Source organism: Helianthus annuus, chromosome 5 (genome assembly GCF_002127325.2).
Source record: "Helianthus annuus cultivar XRQ/B chromosome 5, HanXRQr2.0-SUNRISE, whole genome shotgun sequence".
NCBI lineage: Eukaryota > Viridiplantae > Streptophyta > Magnoliopsida > Asterales > Asteraceae > Helianthus > Helianthus annuus.
The window spans coordinates 58,546,205-58,567,890 of record NC_035437.2 but is presented as its reverse complement, the minus strand read 5'-3'; positions in this window follow the sequence as shown (position 1 = coordinate 58,567,890).

Here is a 21,686-nt window from a genome sequence, read left to right as displayed (position 1 = left end):
AATGTTGATTCCGCTTGGAATTTGCATCTGATCTCGCTCGAAATAGAGATTTCGCTTGAAAAGTAAATCAGATTCCGGTTCAGTTGGTATCTCGCTTGAAATGGATACCTGATTCCGCTTGAAATTTGGTTCTAATTTCGCTTGAAGTATTATTCTGTGATTTCGCTTCAACGTGTCAATCTCTGATTTCGCTTGAAGATTGTTATCTTCTGATTTCGTTTCAACTGATCAACTGTGATTTCGCTTCAAATTATCAACTTATGATTCCGCTTGGGTTTCATATTTCGCTTGAAATTGGATATTTTGTGTCGAGATCATTTCACGTCAACCGAGTGTCATTCTATTTCAGATTATTTGATATTACTGTACTGATTGTTTGTTTAATTGTCTCCAGGTTATTTAAAGATCAAACCATGGCTGAGGAATTTTACAACACGTTTTTCAACGCGTTCACATCTGAATCTTCAGAGATTACAACTGTTACCCCAAAAACCATCACGAAAGCGATTAACGAGAACATCAAGCATGATAACTTATACGGAACACACTCTAAGCCACCAACGCTGGAAAGCATTGAAGATTATACTTGGTGGAAAGAAAGGTTTCTCAATTGGGCAAAAGCGTATGCGCATGAGAGCTGGTTCTGTTTAGAGTTTGGATACGAACGGCCAAAAGATGATAAGGGCGAAGAACTTCCATTTAAGAAGTTATCAAGAGAAGATAAATCGGAATTTGCCGCCGAACAGAGAATGATTGCGTTGATCCAGTCTGCAATCAGAAATGATATTTTTGCATTACTAAATCATGATGGGTCGTCAAAATCAGTTTGGGAAGCTTTACGTGTTAAAGCTGAGGGGGGTAAACAGATTACAGAGAACAAAATTGCGTTGCTTAAAAAAGAATTCAATCTATTTGATAGTTTAAAAGGAGAGACAGTGAGGCAAATGATTGAGAGATTTTGCCATTTAAAAATTGAACTTGAGAGATTTGAGATAGTAAAAACAAGAGAGGAAATTATAGAAAAAGTGATTGAAGCGTTACCATGAGCTGATTAGTGGCAAACGTTTGTTTTTATTTTGAAAAATGATGCTTTGTATGAAACAATCTCTCTTGACAAATTGTTTGAAAAGACTGAAACTCATGAACTTGAATTGTAGAAACAGAACAAGATGAGCAGTTCTTCACATCAACAGAATGTTGGCTTGTACTACAAAGGAAGTTTACCTTCAGAGAAAGTTGTCAGTTCTCTAAAGACAGCATTCAGTGGTGAGAGAACAAAAGAATCTTAGAAAAGCTCATCAAGTTATGATCCGGGTTATCATTCATCAGCTTCAAAAGCTAGTTCTGAAGAAGCAGAGGAGATATTGTGCAACATTGCTCTCAAGTTAAAGAATTCTCCTGCAATGAGCATCAATGCAGCAAAGCAGCAAATGAGTTTCCTTGCATCTGTTCTGGAATCGTATGAAGGTCTTGTAGCTGGCAAAATTGGAAACCCAGAGTTAACCAAAGAAGACTACAACCAGATTGATCCGGAAGAGATGGAACTTATTGACATCCGCTGGTGTTTAGCAAGCTGCATCCGAAGAGTGCAGAGGTATATGGAGATTACCGGGAAACAATCTCTTGGAGGTGCATCAACAAAGATTGGATTTGACAAATCCAAAGTGACATGCTTCAAATGTAAGCAGAAAGGTCATTTCAAGAGGGAATGCACTAATTTTGCAGTTGGTGGAAATGAACACCCGTTCAATGACGATTACTATCGAAAGGCGATCTACCATCAAAGCAGAGAAGAGCCAAAAATGATTGAAGATAAACCCAGAGAAAAATCAAGAGCTTGTTTTGTAATTCAAGATGATAAAGGTTTTGATTGGTCCGAGATTTGTCCAGAAGAAGATCGTTTGGAAAATGTTCGAAAAACAACTCATGGCAGAGCTATGACAGAGAAAAGACAGTTTGTTATGGTTGCTGAGATTAAAGAAGATAATAAAGACAAAGACACAGCTGAAAAAAAAGAAGAAAATGTTGTTGCTGAGATCAAAGAGAAAACTTGAGAAGAGATTTTGAATGAGAAAACTTATCGCGAAAGAAACATTGCTTTGAATAGAATGGATGAGATGCAGGAAGAGTATGAGTATGCCGTCAGCAGCAAAAGATGGGATCAAAAGAGAGAGTGCTACTTCAACCGAGAAGGAGAACCAGTTGTTCCAAAGAAAGACATAATCTTTGAAGATGTTCTTCTCATAATTCCTTTGAGAGCCGAATACTATAGAAATGTGTTGAAAGATGACACGTATGAAAAAAGGCATGAAAAGGAGATGGATATGCCATGACATCGTGTCTGAGAAAAGAGATGAAGAGAGAATGAAGAAGAATGTTGAAGAAATGGTGAACAATCTAAAGAATGTTGCTGAAGAGGTTAAAGCTGAAGCTGAAGCTGTTGAAGTTGAGGTTATGAAGGAAATCAAAAGTGAAGAGGTTGTTGTGAATAAAGAGATTGAGAAAGCTGTTACTGAAGAACAGCAGATTGGAGAAGATGTGAGGAAAGAAGAAGAAGAAGAAGTAAAGAATGAGAATTTGGAAGCTGGTGATGCTAGTAATGAAGTTGGTGATGAAGAAAAGCAGATTGATGCTGATCAGATGCAGACAGAGAATGCAACAAACACCGAGGTGCCAATCACTGAGGTAAATTCTGATTCTAACATTTTGACTGAAACTGTTGAACAGTGCAAGAAGTGCATGGAAACGTGCAGAGCTTGTTTTGAAAAAGATGAGAAGTTCAGAACAAGATAACTTGAATTTACAAAAATTGAAAACATTTTCAAAGAAAAATGCAAAGAAATGCTAGAAAATGAAAAAGTTTTAAAAGAAAATGATGAAAAACTTCCAGAAAAATGTAAAAAGTTAGAAAAAGAAAAAGAAGTTTTGAAAGAAAATGTTTCTAAAATAACAGAAGAATGTTCACAAAAAGAAACTGTTTGTCAAGAAATGAAGAAAGAATATGACTCAATGAAATTGACATATCATATTACAAAAGAGTCATATGAAAAAGTGATAGATGAAATGAAATTTGCTCAATCTAGAATGAATTATCTTTCTGAAACAACTAAAGAGCTTAAACAAATGTATGAAATTAAACAAGGTGTTGTTAATTCTTATATTGAGGATGTTGCTAAGCTAAAGTGACAGATTGCTGATCTAGAACAGGATAACAACAAGTTAAAAAGTTATCACGTGTCGTCATATGTGCTTGAACGAATTTTCAATATAAAACCGGGGGATGGTGAGTCTGAGCAAAACAAGAAAGGCATTGGCTCAGAATTTCATCAAGTTCCACCACTGGAAAAGTTTGCATTTTATGATGAAGAAAAGGTCAAAAAAGCTTTCAACATGGTAGATCAATTGCCAGACAACATTGACATAACCTATTCCAAATCTGATGATTCTCATGATTCAGATGTGGTAGGTAAAGTCGTTGAAAGTGTGTTGAAAGAAGAGTCGATTCATACAGGTAAATCTGAATCACAGAATGAAGATGAAGGAAATCTTCATGATGGGTATCTGAAGAACACAAAATCCGAGAAACATTTGAATGATGATTCAAAAGGATTGGTTTATACCATTGGATCAGACAAATTATTCTTAGATGTTGTATTCCCAATTCAGAATGTGATTTTAGAGAAGATTGACAAAGTTTTCAAAATGGTTGAGATTGAAAAATCTGAAATTCCAAAGTTTGCTGGAAAAGGTCACAAAACTTTTTATAACAAACCGGGTTTCAAGAAGAAAAACATGAAGGCTGGGTTGGGTTATAAAAAGAAGCAAAGCTGGAAAAGAAATGAAGTGCCAAATTATCACGCAAAAATGAGTTTTGTTCATGGAGCAACGACAGAAGAAGAGAAAGAACTAAAATTTAGGCAACAGTCTATTGACGAGTTCTTAGCTCAAAAGAAAAAGCAACAACTACAGGTCAAAGATGTGTCCATGAGAACATGTTTCAAATGTGATCAAAAAGGACATCTTGCACGAAAGTGTTCAAATCTGAAATCTGTGGATGTTGACAAAAAGAAGTCTGAAAATGTGGAAACACAGAAATCTGAGGATGTGAAACAAAGGTCAACCAGATTTGATTTGAAACAAACTTGGAGGTACAATACAAACAAGTTTGCTTCAAATCAAAATTGGAAATCAAACCCGAACATGTTAGATTCAAGACAAACCTGGAATTCTCACATACCCAGATTCAGAACAACACAAAGTTGGAAAACATCCGTTGATATGACAAAATCCCAAGAGTTTTGGAAACCAAAAGTTGTTGTTCAAAATCAAAGTGTTCAAAAAGACTCACATTTTTACAAAAGAGGTACTCCAAAAGGACAGACATGGAGTGTTAAGAAACAAGTGACTTCGGTAAAAGATGAGAAAGTTGAAGTCAAAGTAGAAAAAGTCATAGTGAATGATGACAAAGAGTTTCCAGCATTGAATGCATATTATGTTGAAATGCCTAAGGTTCAAAAGACCTGGGCTAAATTGTTCAAGTAATTGAGTTAGTTGAATGTGCAGGTGCTCAAGATATCTAAAGATTGTGAGAATGGAAACTGGAGCAGCCTGGCACAACGACAGGAGGAGAAGGCTGCTGAACCCTGTGATGGTTGAAACAGGGAGTTTATTTGTTGTTTTTTTTGTATAGAAATAAACAATATTTTCAAAAACCCAAAAAATTTGAAAAATTAAAAACCAAAAATATGTTTGTTTTTAATTTTTGTCAAAAATAGAAAATTTCAAAAAATATGTGTTGATTGAATATGCCGAAACCCTCACGGCGGAACAAACAGGATCACTTTCACAAGATTGAAAAACGGTTTTCAAACTGTCGAAAATCAATGGGTTGTAAATCATGGGGGTACTTTATGTTATATTTTGTTGTAATTCAGTGCACAAAAAGGCAGAAAATGGATGGCGAGACAAAGCTATCAGTATTGGTTGTCAAAATTTTCTTTTAATGGTTTTGCATTTTAGGGGGAGAAAAATTTGTCAGAAAATAGAAAAACATTAGAAATTTGAAAAAGCCAAAAACATGATAAAATTCGAAATAGAAAATTTGAAAAAGCTAAAAACATGATAAAATTCGAAAATTGAGTTTCTCTGTAAAAAGAGGAAATGATAGTACATCAGTAGACAGTTACAGTATGCTAAAGAAATGTAATGATTAAATAGCGTTAAACAGTCTCACTGATGATATGCCGATAGGTTTTTATACATTTAGTAAACTTTTTCAGGATATAAACCTAAATTTAAACTTGTTTATTTCGTGGGGAACACTACTTGGATATATAGGTAACCCCTGAAATCTCGTTTGAAGGACCCCTCTTTCTGAGATACTAGGTCTTTATGCTTAGTGATATCTGGGGTATTATTCCGGGACTTCTGCTGAATGGAAGTTCTGACCTAGTCCCCGAATAAAACTTTCGGCATTTCTTGAAATATAGCATCGCCCTCAACAAAAATGATGAAACAATAAAATTGATAATCATTGCTGTTGAAGAAAAGATCCTCTAAAGAGGACACACCTAAAGTCGAACCGTCATCTCTCTGCTGAACGGAAGTTGTAGGATCGTGTATGCGACCCGAACGAGTCTATCAGAGGAATTTGAAACATTTTCAGGTGCGGAAAACAAGAAACTGAGTTCGAAACAGCTTGCAATATGCTTTAAACACTGATTAGATTGAAATATCAATGATTACAATTAGTCCTCACACCGACAGCACCTCGGTATGGAATTCGGAAAAACTGTTACTATGATTTCACTCGAGACTCCTATATATAGTGTACATGATTTCGCTTGAACAGGACAAATGCATTTCAAGCGGAATCAGAATGTAGTGATTTCGCTTGAAATTGGCAAATACCATTTCAAGCGGAATCAAGTCCTTCAAGCGAAATCAGCTTCTAAAACACATAAACTTCCTATTTTCTCGATCTACGAGCCCTGATCTATACAATCTAATCTAAGACTCGATACAAGACGAAGTCGACAGATGCATGCACTAACAGACTCGCCCTCAGATGTTGACGAGTCGCATGTGTCGAGCCTTTGCAACTTCAGTCTTGATCCGTCTCCGGGCTTCAATCTCTATCAATCAACACCAACAGACCCCCCCTAACAATGTGCTGGTATTCCTTAAGTTCATCAGCATCATCCGCTTCAGGATCGTTGTCTGGCTCATATTCCAAAATCACCTAGCTCTATTCTTCAATTTAGAATCCACAGGTATCGGAAACCTGGCTTTCTCTGAACACAAGCTTCTCAGGATCAAACTGGTTCCAAGATCGTAACCTAGCTCACACTTTGTCCACAGAATCGAAACCTGGCTCAAGCTCTACAACTGCACAATCTCTACCTCAAAGTAAATCTTACACATTTCAAAATATAGACGAGATGAATGCACTAACTCAGACTCCCTCTCACAAAAAAATGTCATCATGTTTAGCACTTGGAACTTTGAAAATCATCTTTTTAGTATCAGTTTTCGAAAATCTTTTTGAATTTTTCAAAATTTATGCTAAAACACACAGAAAATCTTTTTGGATTTTTAAGATAAGAGAAATGATGCAATACAGAAATATTTACAAACAATATTTTGTGAGTTTGTGTAAGAGGATCATATCAGTTTTTGAGACATATCACCAACACCGTTAAGCTTCATTTCATTTTAAATTCTAAACAATTCACCTAGATTGCAGTATATTGGCCCACTTAAATTTTCACACAAAGTTCAATTGTTTCTAGATATGATATTAATGTCTTAATGACTTAAACTTATTTGCGTGTCCCACTACTTGAATATACTCCCGTATCCAGATCCCAATATTCAGTCTTACAGGTGAATATACCACAGATGATATCTGTAAAGTGGTTAAATTGCGAGGACTGTGAGAGCTCAGGTCGATACTTCTGTATACGCAAAGAGATGACGACTTCGACTTTTGGTGTGTCCCCTTTAGAGGATCTTTCTTACAACAACAATGATTATCAATTTTATTGTTTCATCAAATTGCTGAGGGCGAGCATATATTTCAAAGCATTTGCAGAAAGTATTATTCGGGGATTAGGTCAGAATTTCCATTCAGTAGAAGTCCCGGGATAATACCCCAGATATCACTGAGTATAAAGACCTAGTATCTCAGAAAGAGGGACCTTTCAAACAAGATTCAAGGGTTACCTATTATCCAAGAAATGTTTCCCACGAAATAAACAAGTTTGAAATTTTAGGTTATATCTCAAATACAATCTACTGGATGTATAAAACCTACTGACACATCCACAGTGAGATTGTTTATCACTTTTTTACTTTACATTTCTTTAGCATGTTGTGATAGTCTACTGATGTCCTATCATTTCCTCTTTTTACAACGAAACTCGTTTTTGATTTTATCAATGTTTTTGTCTTTTTCAAATTTTCTAATGTTTTTGGATTTTCTGAAATTTTCTTACTCCCCCTAAAATGCAAACACATTAAAGAAATTTGAAAACAAACTATACAGAAAAATGACAACCGGTATCTAAATCACCTCAATTCGCCATCCACTTGGCATAAACAATCAGAATTCCCCTTTTCAACAAACTATTTTCTCATAGATTCAAAACACTTAATTTGTTTTAATCAAAATGATTTTTCCGGAAAATAAGTTTGTTTTACCATTTGAAGGGATACCATTAGTAGGTTCGGGGATATGGTTCATCATCTTGTCTTTCAAACATTGTATAAAGATTACATCAAGTTCAAATTAATGACCTTGACGAATCACTTGTACCACTTGTAAGAAAAAAACAAGACCATTTATAGGAATAAAACATCTACACAAACCATTTTACCAATCAGGATGCCGATTCCTGCTTCGCACTTACCAACAAGCTCCGACATAGTCCATCACCTGTAAAATTTCAACAATTTCAAATTTTTCACCAAAAAAAAAGCAAACATAACAAGAATGATGCCTGACGGGTGGTCCGTAGGACAACCCTTAAAAGGTCTAAATATATGCACATTCCATGATTTATTCGGTCCCACCTCTTTCAAGTTTGTCTCCGTCGTAAAACAGGAGCTCCGCACCGTAAAGAACAATAGGTGCCGTAACCTACGGCTCCCAGCCGTAGGTTACGGCGATATGCTGACCTGTTGCCTTATGCTTACAGCCGCTAACCTACGGCTGGGGCCGTAGGTTACGGCTCCACTGATCTCAATTTGTAACTTTCGCATTTAATGGCCATTTTATGGAGAATTAAGGTGTCTAATCATGTCTTCTTCGGTTACAACCTGCTAGGAACGAGTGGGGACTATATTTTTGGGACTTGGAGTGAAGAAAATATTTATCTAATCATCTAGCTTTCATTAAGTTTTTTTTTGGTGATCCTTGTGAACAATATTTTCTTCTCTTTTGCATTATGTTTTGTTGAAGCCATGTGTGGCTAAAAACTCTATGGTCATCCTAGGTTGAAGGTTTGCTTGAAACAATTGTGTTTTGATTCCATATTTTCTAGAATGGTAAACTCTATCTATGTTTTTGTTTATCATGGTGTGTGATTGTTTATTTGTAAGTTTGATTTTTATGATATTCTAGTTTGAAACCATACTTCTTGGTGCCGTTGGCAATCGAGATATCATGGGTAGAATTAGGATTGGGTAAGGGTTGATTGGTCATCGGGTAACAACCTCACGTTATAGGAATCGGAGTACTTCGTTCCCTTTATCACAATAAGTAATTACACATGAATTATGTCTATGTAGTTCTTTCTAGTGGATGATAGCACAATTGTTGAAGCAAACCGGAAACTTAGGATGGTCATTTGTCTCCAAATTGTTTACAAACTCAACTTACATTTCGCAAATTAATTAGTATTCTTAGTTTTAAAAACCAATCAATCAAACCAACTCTTGAATTTTACTTTATTTGCAAATTAGTGTAATTTTAGTCAAGTTAGATAATCTCCTAAATAACACATATTCCACAACTCCCCTCGATACCCACTTACCACTAACTATTTAGTTGTATTTGGATTAAATTTGATTGTGACCACGACATCACGTCAATGCCGATTCCTGATCCTCGATTACAAACTTGGATCTCCGGCATAGTCCATGATTTTCAAGGGAAAAGAATTTCCACCCAGGTCTTACCAACCCTGGAAGTTTTCAACTCTTGTTCAGTAGGGTTATATGTTCCCTTTTAGTTTCATAAAAATCTTTAACCCCTTTTACTTTCCCATCATTCGTCTTCCCAAAAAATTTCTTAACATTCCCATTGAATGTTTTCTTCAACATCAAATTCCTTCTCATCAAAAAAGAATTGATTTGAGATTCTACCTTACCAACTTTTGCTTAATCTTTTCAAACTCAAAGATGGAATTTCAACATCATCCTTTGAAGACACAAATTTTTCTTTATTAACCTCAACTTGTGGCTCCACTGATTTTGTGAAATCAGATTCATCGCCGACCTTCTCATCACCCTTCTTAACAACCCACACTTGGTTGTCTTTTGCTTTCTTTTTGTAAAATTTTTCTTAGAACTTTTACCAACTTCATAAGTGAATTTTTCAAAAATTTTGAAGTTTTCAGTTGGTGGTTTAACATCAACAAATTTTTTCTTTCAATTTTCCAGAAACTCCCTATTTTGTCTTTGTAATCTTTGGACAATTTGGTTGCAATGTGACCAGCTTCGTTGCACTTGAAACAGTACGAGTATCTTTTCGGTGAAAAACTCCGGTTTCCTTTTTTGCTTCATCTCAGCAAGAAACTCCTCGTTAGATTGTTTCCTCAGAACGGTTTCTTCTATTCATCCTCAGCACTTTCCACCTGAAACAAAATTCTGTTTTTGTTTTAGAACCTAAACCTTTCTTTTTGTAGCTACCATTATGGTTTGGTTTCTTTTTGAAAACCAGAACAAGAATGTAACCCTTTTTCTTGTTAATCGTTGTTTGAACTCTTGAAGTGTATTTTTTAGATTTTTCCAGTAGGATTTAAATCTTTTATTTCAGAAATATTAATTTCTGTCATTTTGAAAAACCTTTTTTGATCATTTCATATGTAAACACTTCTTATTGGAAACTCTTTGTCATAATATACTTTGTCAGAATCATTCAAAGTATATGCTACTTCAAATGTTTCACCATTCAAGTTGATTTTGATAATAAAAACTCTTACTATAAGACCGTTTAACCATCGGTTTGAACTGTTGACTGCACGAACTGACCCTCCAGACTCAGACTTTGACTCAGACTCCGCATCAGTATCCAACACCTGATCAACCACCTTTTTGATTAACGCAGGACTATGATCAGTATCAGACGATGTGAAAGTGACGTCAATGTTTTCTGGTAATTCATCAGTTGTTGTCAGTTTTTTAACTTTATATTGACTGATTTTTTCGACTTGCTCCTCATTTGGTTTTCTGGAGAATAACCTTCCCAGATCGGAGACGGACACTTGTTATAGCTAACAGTCGGGTTTCTTACCAATATCCTTCTTCTTTGGACTGTCGTCTTGAATGCTTCAAAACCGGCAACAGTCGGATAAATTTGATCAATTAAGATAATCAGAACTAGAGTAACTTTGTAACAAACGTCTGATTCTCTCATTCTCAATTTCTCCTTTTCCAACTCTTGCTTCCATTTTGCACTTTCTTCGATGTAGAAGTTGATAGCTTTTTGCTTTGTCATCATCGTTGCATTCATCATTGTCAAAGCTTTTTCTCTTTCAGAGTTAGTCTTTTGAAGAGCAGTTACTGTTCTGTTCAAAACATCATAAGATTCCTTCACGTAGTTTAGATTGAACAACAACTGCTCTTTCATCTTCTCATACTCAGCCAACTTCTCATCTTTTGCTGCACAGTCTTTGCAAGATTCAAGACACTTTGAGCATGGCTTGATGACTTCCACAATGTTTTCAACTTCGATAATTTTCTCAACTTCAACCACCTTTTCTGCTTCAGTTACCTGCTCAGTTTCTGCAATCTTCTTAGCAGTAACTTTAACTTCTTCATTTCGAACAATCTCATCCTTTTCAACATCACTTTTAGTCTTCATTTCTTTTTCTTCTTTTGCAGCCCGTCTCTCCTTTAGTTTCTCCAATTGATCTGCAAAATAAAAATGTCACACCCCCAAAATCCACATGCGGAGTATCACCGCTTGGGAGCGTGACATGACCAGGATCATGCCACCAATCATATTGAACATGTAATTAATAAGTAAAAGTAAATATCATTCAACCACCAATACGAAAGGTGTTCAAAATATAAGTATGTTATCACTGTTTAGCGGAAGCGTATAAATAAAACCCAGCATAATAAAGTATGAAATGTCATAAAGTGTTTTAACGAAACATTCACGATCCGTGCCCACAACGACCTGCTCCTCCTTGTGCAAGCTCCATATGTACCTAAGGTCCTGCAAGGCATGCAGCAGAGAGTCAACAACTAGTTGAGCGAGTTCACAGTTAATAGTTCAGTAATAGTAATGGTACAGTAAGCATTGCGTTTCTTCATTAAGTCATGTATCGTATTAGTTCGTATCGCAGCCCTCTAGGCATGTATGCGAAGATTATGGAAAGTTCTCAAGTATTCAAGACTATGTATATTTGTATCGCGGCCACCCTGGCATGTGTGCGAAGTTTTAATATGTATAGTTCGCGGCCTTCCTAGGCATGTGTGCGAATGATTAGTCATAATATCGCGGCCAACCCCTGGCGTGTGTGCGAAGATCAGCTCAATTCGTATACTAGTCTAGTCGTATCTCATCATTACCCTTCCTCACCCTGAGGACCATATCATTTAATTCTATCATCTGAGCCTGTACGAATAAATCATCCAACCCCATTCCCACTCTGGAATCCCATGCCTTGGCTTGTGTGAACTCACCTTGGTTTGCTCGGTATGCTAGTTATGTTCTCACGGTTTATCAATCAAGTCCTAGAGTACGCATGTGTACATGATCAGTTTATATTCAAATTGTTCACGTATAGGTATAAATCACAGAAGTACTAAACATGTATTCAATATCATACAAGTCATGCATATCACTTAACAGCAGTTAATCTATCCAGTAACTTCTAACAGAGTTAAGTCAGGTTACTGTGCAAAAGTATTCAAGTCGGCAAAACACAGATTGGCGAAACATACTCTGTTTCGTCAACTACCCTTTGACGAAAACAAATTCTATTTCGTCGATAACCCTTGGCGAAACACATTCTGTTCGCGAGAGTTTTGTTTCGCCAAAACAAAGTCAGTTACGTTCGAACATCAGTTACGTCAAAATCAATTAACGTCAATCATGCCGATCAGTTACAGTATCAACACAGAAACCCTAGTCAGCCGTTCGTAACGATACGCAACAATCATACAGAAATCATACAATATTCAGGGACATCCGGTAACATAGTTTCTAACACGAAATCATCAGATCGGCAAGAACATTTCGGCCCATTCACATAAATCATAGTATCGGATTAACAATATCAGTAAACCAGTTTCATTGATCAACCACTCATTCAGTTTGACAACAACATGGCATCACGGTTAAACATAATCAATCGTTAAGGCCATAAACATCCACCATTGGATCATCTTTACAAACCCTAATCTCTATCTATGGTTAATAAGAAATCATGACAGTCGTGCATTCACAGATTCAGCATGGTGTTGTCACAATTCACAATTCATAATCTAATAAGCACTAACAATACTAACCGGAACTAAGCGGAGTAATACGGATGGAAAAAGATGAACTCTCGGATGATGGGGCTGCTGACGATGCACAGGAGAGCTCTAGGGTTTTTCTTGTTAACAAGTTGTAACAAATAACCCGTTGGAACTAGTTAAATACTCGATGTAACGTATTGGGCCGTTACTGGGCCTCAACGAATCTGGGTCGGCGAAACTGGCTGTTTCGTCGAGAGACTTGCAACAAACACAAAACCCTGTTTCGTTCGAGTATGTTCATGGCGAATCACAACTCTGTTTTGTCAAGTTGTTGATGTGTGAATCATTCTAAGTGTTTTATAATAATCCATGTTATATTTTACAACAACAATAAATCACATATTATGCACAATCATAACACGTTTCATTAAAACATAACATGTATGGTTACAAGGTCAAACAAGTCAACTACTAAACAGTCAAATCAACGTGCAATAATGTGGAAAGTGAAAGTCGGAAACTACCTGAGTTGTCACATTATCCCCAACTTGAAAAGAAATTTTGTCCGAAATTTAGCATGCGGTTACTGAGGAAGCCTAGGTAAGTTGTATCGTTCACTGGTTTTCCTGGGGTGTCACATCATCCCCCCGTTTGATTTGGAATTTCGTCCCGAAATTCTGCTGTAGTAGCTTCACCCTCAGTAGTGGTTGCATTGGTTCCGAATAACTGGGGATACTTGAGTTTTCATTTGATCTTCACGCTCCCAGGTAACTACTGGGCCGCGACGGGAGTTCCAACGAACGAGAACAAGAGGGATTCTCGTGTTCTTGAGGACCTTAACATCCTGGTTCCGTGATTTCAACAGGTTCCTCGGACGAACTGCAACCGCTCGTCGATAGTGAGCTTCCTTCAAGGGAACTATGAGGGTCTCATCTGACAGGCATTTCTTCAGATTTGACACGTGAAAGACATTGTGAACTGCACCCGAGTTCAGCTGGTTAAGTTTAGCTTGTATGCCACTTTGCCAATCTTCTCAATGATCTCAAACGGTCCGACGTACCGCGGATTTAGTTTGCCTCGCTTGCCAAAGCGAACCACACCCTTCCAGGGTGAAACTTTAAGTAAACCTGGTCCCCGAACTGAAATTCCAACGGTTTCCTACGCTTATCCGCGTAGCTTTTCTGACGGTCGCGAGCTGCCGCCATACGTTGCCGTATCTGCGCAATCTTTTCCGTGGCGTCCACTACAATCTCTGGACCCGTGATCTGACTATCCCCCACCTCTGCCCAACAGAGAGGTGACCGGCATTTATGCCCGTACAACGCCTCGAATGGAGCGGCTTGTATGCTGGTGTGATAACTGTTATTGTATGAGAACTCCACCAAAGGGAGATGCTTTTCCCAGCTGTTGCCGAAGTCGATAACGCATGCCCGAAGCATGTCTTCGAGAGTCTGGATCGTTCGCTCAGACTGCCCATCCGTCTGAGGATGATATGCTGTGCTCATGTCTAACCGTGAGCCAAAAAGATTTGTGCATCGCTTGCCATAGCTCTGACGTGAATCGTGCATCCCGACCCGAAATGATAGAGGTGGGCACCCCATGCCTCGAAACAACTTCTTTAAGATAAACATCTGTGAGAGTGGAGAACTTATCCGTTTCCTTAATAGCCAGGAAGTGTGCAGACTTGGTGAGTCGATCCACGATCACCCATATAGTATCATTCCCACGCTGGGATCTGGGTAGGCCTGTAACAAAATCCATGGAAATTTCTTCCCATTTCCATTGCGGTATCTTGGGTTGCTGAAGTAGGCCCGCTGGTTTCTGATACTCCACCTTGACCTTTGCACATGTCAAACACTTGCCGATGTAAGTAGCGATGTGGGCTTTCATGCTAGGCCACCAATATGTTGTTTTGAGATCGTGGTACATTTTATCCGACCCTGGATGTACCGAGTAGCGAGACTTGTGGGCTTCATCCATCACAAGTTCCCGTAATCCGCCATATAGTGGGACCCAAATACGCCCTGTTACATAGTAGGCGCCGTCTTCCTTTTGTTCCATTCGTTGCCTTGAGCCGCGTAAGGCTTCAGCCTTGACGTTTTCGGGTTTCAATGCTTCTATCTGAGCAGTTCGTATCTGTGCAGGAAGACTGGACTGAAATAGTGAGTTGCAAAGCTCGTACCGCCTAGGTGTAGTATCTTTCCGACTAAGGGCATCAGCCACAACATTGGCCTTGCCTGGATGGTACCTGATGGCGCATTCGTATCGTTCAGAAGTTCGACCCATCTTCGTTGACGCATGTTCAAATCCTTTGCTTAAGGATATGCTCGAGACTCCAGTGATCGGTGTAAATTGTGCACTTGGTACCGTACAGGTAGTGTCGCCATATCTTAAGCGCGAAAACAACAGAAATCAATAGTTCTAACACGAAAACAACAGAAATCATAGTTCAACCACTCATTCAGTTTGACAACAACATGCATCACGGTTAAACATAAATCAATCGTTAAGGCCATAAACATCCACCATTGGATCATCTTACAAACCCTAATCTCTATCTATGGTTAATAAGAAATCATGACAGTCGTGCATTCACAGATTCAGCATGGTGTTTGTCAACAATTCACATTCATAATCTTAATAAACACTAACAATAACTAACCGGAACTAAGCGAGTAATACAGACGGAAAAAGATGAACTCTCGGATGATGGGGGCTGCCGACGATGCACAAGAGAGCTATAGGGTTTTTCTTGTTTGCTAAAGTTGTAACAAATATGTGGACAACTCGAACTTCAAGGTTAGAACGTTCTTTTCGTATCAAATCTTATACTTATTTTATTTGTACCAAACTATATTTTATCCATATCTCGTTGAACCAACTCAAACCATTTGAACCTAAACACTTGTCTCGCGTGTCGATGCAACCCACTCGCATATCTCGAAAACTTATGGGGCCCGAACCTTAGCATGATCACTATTCTTTTTATAAATAATTAACTAATTATTCATTAGTAGGTTTAAAAAAAAAAGAAAAAAAAAGAAACAGGATACATTGTGATCGACTGAAACAACTATTCTTTTCGTTTTTTGTACTTTGACTAGTTATCGGCCCACACCCCAAATTAACCCCTTGGGAGCCCAATTAGACTGGCATACCCCACCTCTTTTACCTTCCTCGGCCCACACACAGTACAAACCATTAACCGCCCTTTGATCCCTATTTTAAGGTTTCGTTGTCATGCATCATGTTTGAACCCTCACAAACCCTACCTGCCGCGTCACATAATCCGCTGCCGCACCCGAAACTCTACCGCGAACCAGGCACCACTACCTTCTTCTCCGGCGAGTTCACCGGCGAACCCCGGTAAGATTTCTCTCTCTCGTCCGTAGATTTAGTAATAGACTTGTTGCGGTTTCGGTTTCGAGACGTGGTTTGTGATCACGGTTAGATTTTTCATGTGCGTGTGTATGTGATGCTATATCTATGTGTCTATATGAACAATAGCAAAGATGAGGGTTATAGATACATGCTCATATATATGTATAAAACAAAGGATTGGAAAAAAAATTGTGAAGTTACATGTACAGAATACCATCTCGATATGTGTATATATATTCATGCGAACATGATTAGTGATCGTAAACCTGTGTAGAATATATATACATAAACGTGTATTTGAATATTATATATATAATACATATATATATATATATATATATAGGTGCTATATATTTATCCGACTGAAGTCGTAGGGAGTAGGTTTGTATAATAGTTTCGGATCGACATCGGCTTAATAATATGAACGTAAATACGGACCGACATGTTTGGTGTAGACATGAGATTGTATATGTGATTATATGGAATGCCGTGTCGGTCGATCGTTGGTAGTTTAAAGTGTTTGTGCTATCGTCAACTGTTCGATGAATGAATATGTGTTATACACTTTGTGTTTCTTTCCATATGGGTGAGAGTATAATATGTTTAGAAGTGTAAATCCCACTGCTTGATAAATGAAGATTCTTGAACAAGATTTAGCATTCAAACGATATGAATATTCTACTTAAAAGTGGCTAATGATTATTACTGGTTGATAAATTCTCACTATTATTATTGTTTCAAAAGATGTTGTTTGGTTTAGGTTAAAAAAAGGGGGGCTCACTGTTGGTTCAAATAAATGTATGTTTGTTATGTATTTAAATGATAGCATGAACAAAGTAGTACACACCCCTGTTTTCGGCTTAGTGATATAAGAATACACAAGTTCGAATCTGTTAATGCGTAAGTAATTAGGAAAGATTATGTTAGAACCGATTGTGCATGTATGATGGTCAAAGCAAATGATTATATGAAAAGATAGTTTAAGCATGGAGTCTTGATAGAAACTAGGTTTTAGGAGCGACGGGTGATTGAACATCATATGATCCTTCTTGTCTTATCTGTTTTAAATCTATACTTGTGATTTCCTATTTTTATGAAAATTGATGTTGGGTAATAGGGTGTGTACAACCATATAAGCTCAAGGTATAACTTATTAATGCATGTATGAATATTGGGGGATATTAAGATGTCACGTGACTGAGGTGATGATTATATAAGTCTGACCGTACATTTAATGGCTGGCCCCACCATTTGTTCGCACACATTGTTCTTTTGGTCTCACACTTTGTTTGAAACCGTACACTATTGCATGTACACATACTCCAATTGGGCTGGTAGGTGTTGGGCCATGCACACCTTGTTGGGCGTATTATGAGAGTAAACCGTACACTAGTCATCTGACCCACATAATCATTTGGATAATTAAGTATTAACTGTACATGACATTCTGGTCGCACACTCCCCACTGTTCCATGAAACTGTATATGCATACGTGAATACTTGATACTTTTACCACTACCCAATGAATACGTGTTAGATATGTGTAGCTTATACGTGATTACTTGTATAACGTCCTAACAAGTGATAACCATAATAGGGTGTGGTTGACCAACTTAGGACAAACGCTTTAGCTGCCGAGCAAACAAAAGGTGAGTTCACACTCTTACCAAAGGCATGGGATTCCCGGGGTTGGGAATGGGATTGGATGATTTACTTTTACTTACCTAGTTATTGGAACTTCGTAATATTGTCCTCGGGAGGGGAGGGTGCTTATAGATACGGCTAGACTAGTGATACCTACTCCACTCTTCGCACACACGCCTGGTATGGCCGCGATACTGACACTAATACTAATCTTCGCACACATGCCGGGTATGGCCGCGATACAAATACTAAACTTCGCAAACACGCCTGGAGGGCCGCGATACAACTATACCTAGTCTAGAATACATGGGAAACCCCACTAATCTTCGCAAACACGCCTGGAGGGCCGCGATACGAATACATACGATACATGGTTTACTAAACGAGCATATTGTTTACAATACGATTACTATAACTGAACAACCAACTGTGAACTCGCTCAACCAGTTGTTGACTCTCTTTTACATGCCTTGCAGGACCATAGGTACTCATTGGAGCTTGCACGGGAGGCGCGGTCGTTGTGGGCACGAATTGTGAACGCTTTGATTGAAAACTTTATGACTATTTAAACTTGATGCTTATGTTGGATTTTCTTACTAGGCTTCCGCTACTTAAACTATGTTTTTTTAACACCAATTGTATTGTGTTGGATTTCACAAACAACTTTTAATTCTATATGTTATGTTCAATATGATTGGTGGCTTGATCCTGGTCATGTCACGCCTCCAAGCGGTGGTACTCCGCGGGTGGATTTTGGGGGTCTGACAGATTGGTATCAGAGCCATTGGTTATAGAGAACTTGGTTTTAATAAGGGAAAAACGTTTTTATTAAACCAGACTATAACCAGTACAGTGCTTAACGATCCACAACGACGCTTCGCTCCACGTGCAAGACTCAACATCTTAGGTAATATGGTTTATGTTTATTGCCTACTTGCTAGAATTACATAGAACTTTGCTCTGGTATGCTTAGATTACATTGCCTACTATTCGTTATTGCTTGAGAACACTTGTGTGCTTACTCTCTTCTGTCATCGCATTATTCGCGAACCACTCTCACTTATGTTACATTTGCTATAAAGATCATGGCCGGACGTATTAACTTGACTCAAGCCCAGTTGACGGCTCTCATTAACGAACAAGTTGCTGCGGCACTTGCAGCTGCACCACGCAGGAGGTCAACACGCTCAGCAACCCGTCTGCACTTTCAAGAACTTCATTGGACTGTCGTCCAAGCACATTCAGTGGCACTGAGGGGGCAGTGGGACTCCTCCATTGGTTTAAAAGCTCGAGTCAGTGTTCGAAATGTGTGAATGCCCTGAGGCTCGCAGGGTTCAAGTACGCCACTGGCACTCTCGAAGGAATAACGCTAACTTGGTGGAACGCGCAAGTACAGATCCTAGGGTTGGCAGCTGCTAACGCCACACCTTTTGGAAGATTTCAAAGAACTGATCAAACGAGAATACTGCACGCGTGATGATATCCACAAGTTGGAGGTGGAGTTGTACCATCTGAAGATGGCGGGTCAGAAATCGAAGCTTATACGAAACGGTCGAACGAGCTCGCCATCTTGTGTCCAACTATGGTGGACCCTCCAGTTAAGCGCATTGACTTGTACCTCAAGGGACTTGCGCCAGAGATCCAGAGCCATGTGACATCGGCTAACCTCAACAACATCCAAGACATCCAGCGTCTTGCTCATCGACTCACCGATCAAGCAGTGGAATAGAACAAGCTGCCAAAACGCATCAGTGCTACCACTACTGCTGCTACTACTCCTACTACACCCAGTGACAACAAGCGGAAATGGGATGGGGATTCCAGTAAGGGATCAGTTTCCGTTCAGTCTCAAGCACATCAGCGCAAGACTAATGACTACCAGAGTCCGAGTCAGCAATCATGAGGCAGTCAGGGCAGGGTGGATATCGGGGAATTCACCCACTGTGTAACAGGTGCAACAGACATCACAGTGGTCAGTGTCGCAAGGGCCGCTGTCAAAGATGTCTCAAGATGGGTCATGAGGCCAAAGATGTAGAAGCTCACGGCCAGCAAATCAGAACCAGCAACCGCAACCACCAGCTCCACAAAACCAGCAGCAGCAGCAACAGCGAGGCAACATGGGATGCTTTCAGTGTGGTGCTGAAGACCATTTCAAAAGAGACTGCCCCAAGCTAAATCAGAATCAGAACAACAACAACCAAGGAAATGGGAACAACAATGGGGGTAACAACGACGACAACGGTGCTAGGGACGTGTCTTCGTGATTGGTCAGGGTGAGTTCCTACTTGACGACTTTTGTGCTACTGTTTTATTTTATTCGGGTGCCGATACTAGTTTCGTGTCTTTAAAAGTTAGTCAAATGCTTAATCGTACCCCAACACTTTTGAACACCAAGCACATAGTAGAACTAGCAAGCGGTAAAAGTCTAGAGGCCACACACATAGTTTAGGGTTGCAATATTGTTCTTGCTAATCAGACCTTTTCTATCGACCTCATTCCTATCGTACTGCGGAATTTCGGGACGAAATTCCAAACCAACGTGGGGATGATGTGACACCCCAAGGAAACCAAGAATCAACGCAACTTAACTAGCTTCCTCAGTAACCACGTGCTAAATTTCGGGACGAAATTTCTTTCAACTTGGGGATGATGTGACAACTCGTAATTCCAGGTTAGAACCGTTCTTTTCGTATCAAATCTTATACTTATTTTATTTGTACCAAACTATATTTTATCCATATCTCGTTGAACGAACTCAAACCGTTTGAACCTAAACACTTGTCTCGCGTGTCGATGCAACCCACTCGCATAGCTCGAAAACTTATGGGGCCCGAACCTTAGCATGATCACTATTCTTTTTATAAATAATTAACTAATTATTCATTAGTAGGTTTAAAAAAAAAGAAAAAAAAAAAGAAACAGGATACATTGTGATCGACTGAAACAACTATTCTTTTCGTTTTTGTACTTTGACTAGTTATCGGCCCACACCCCAAATTAACCCCTTGGAGCCCAAGTTAGACTGCATACCCCACCTCTTTTACCTTCCTCGGCCCACACACGTACAAACCATTAACCGGCCTTGATCCCTATTTTAAGGTTTCGTTGTCATGCATCATGTTTGAACCCTCACAAACCCTACCTGCCGCGTCACATAATCCGCTGCCGCACCCGAAACTCTACCGCGAACCAGGCACCACTACCTTCTTCTCCGGCGAGTTCACCGGCGAACACCGGTAAGATTTCTCTCTCTCTCGTCCGTAGATTTAGTAATAGACTTGTTGCGGTTTCGGTTTCGAGACGTGGTTCGTGATCACGGTTCGATTTTTCATGCGCATGTGTATGTTGATGCTATATCTATGTGTCTATATGAACAATGGCAAAGATGAGGGTTATAGATACATGCTCAGATATATGTATACAACAAAGGATTGGAAAAAAAATTGTGAAGTTACATGTACAGAATACCATCTCGATATGTGTATATATATTCATGCGAACATGATTAGTGATGGTAAACCTGTGTAGAATATATATACATAACCGTGTATTTGAATATATATATATATATATATATATATATATATATATATATATATATATATATATATATATATATATATAGTGTGGGGTTCATTGGGGAACACCAAAAAAGTGGGGAACAGGGGAACCCCCTTAAAAACCCTTAGATCAACTTCATCAAGGGCTGAGATTGGATTATCTTTTTAAAGCTAAAAAAGGCAGAGGGGTAGTTTTGGCATTTACAAAAAGTTTGAATTAGGTTTTTCTGGTCCGTCACTCCACATCTCGCAACCGTCGTCCCTGTCGCCGGAGGACGCCTGTGATTTCTTTTGGTCGTCGTTGCTCGATTAGGTGGCCGGAATCTATAGTGTTTATCGTCGGAGAACACTTAATTGTTGTGATCATCGTTGATTTTCTTTATTTCTGCTTAGATTTTTTCATGA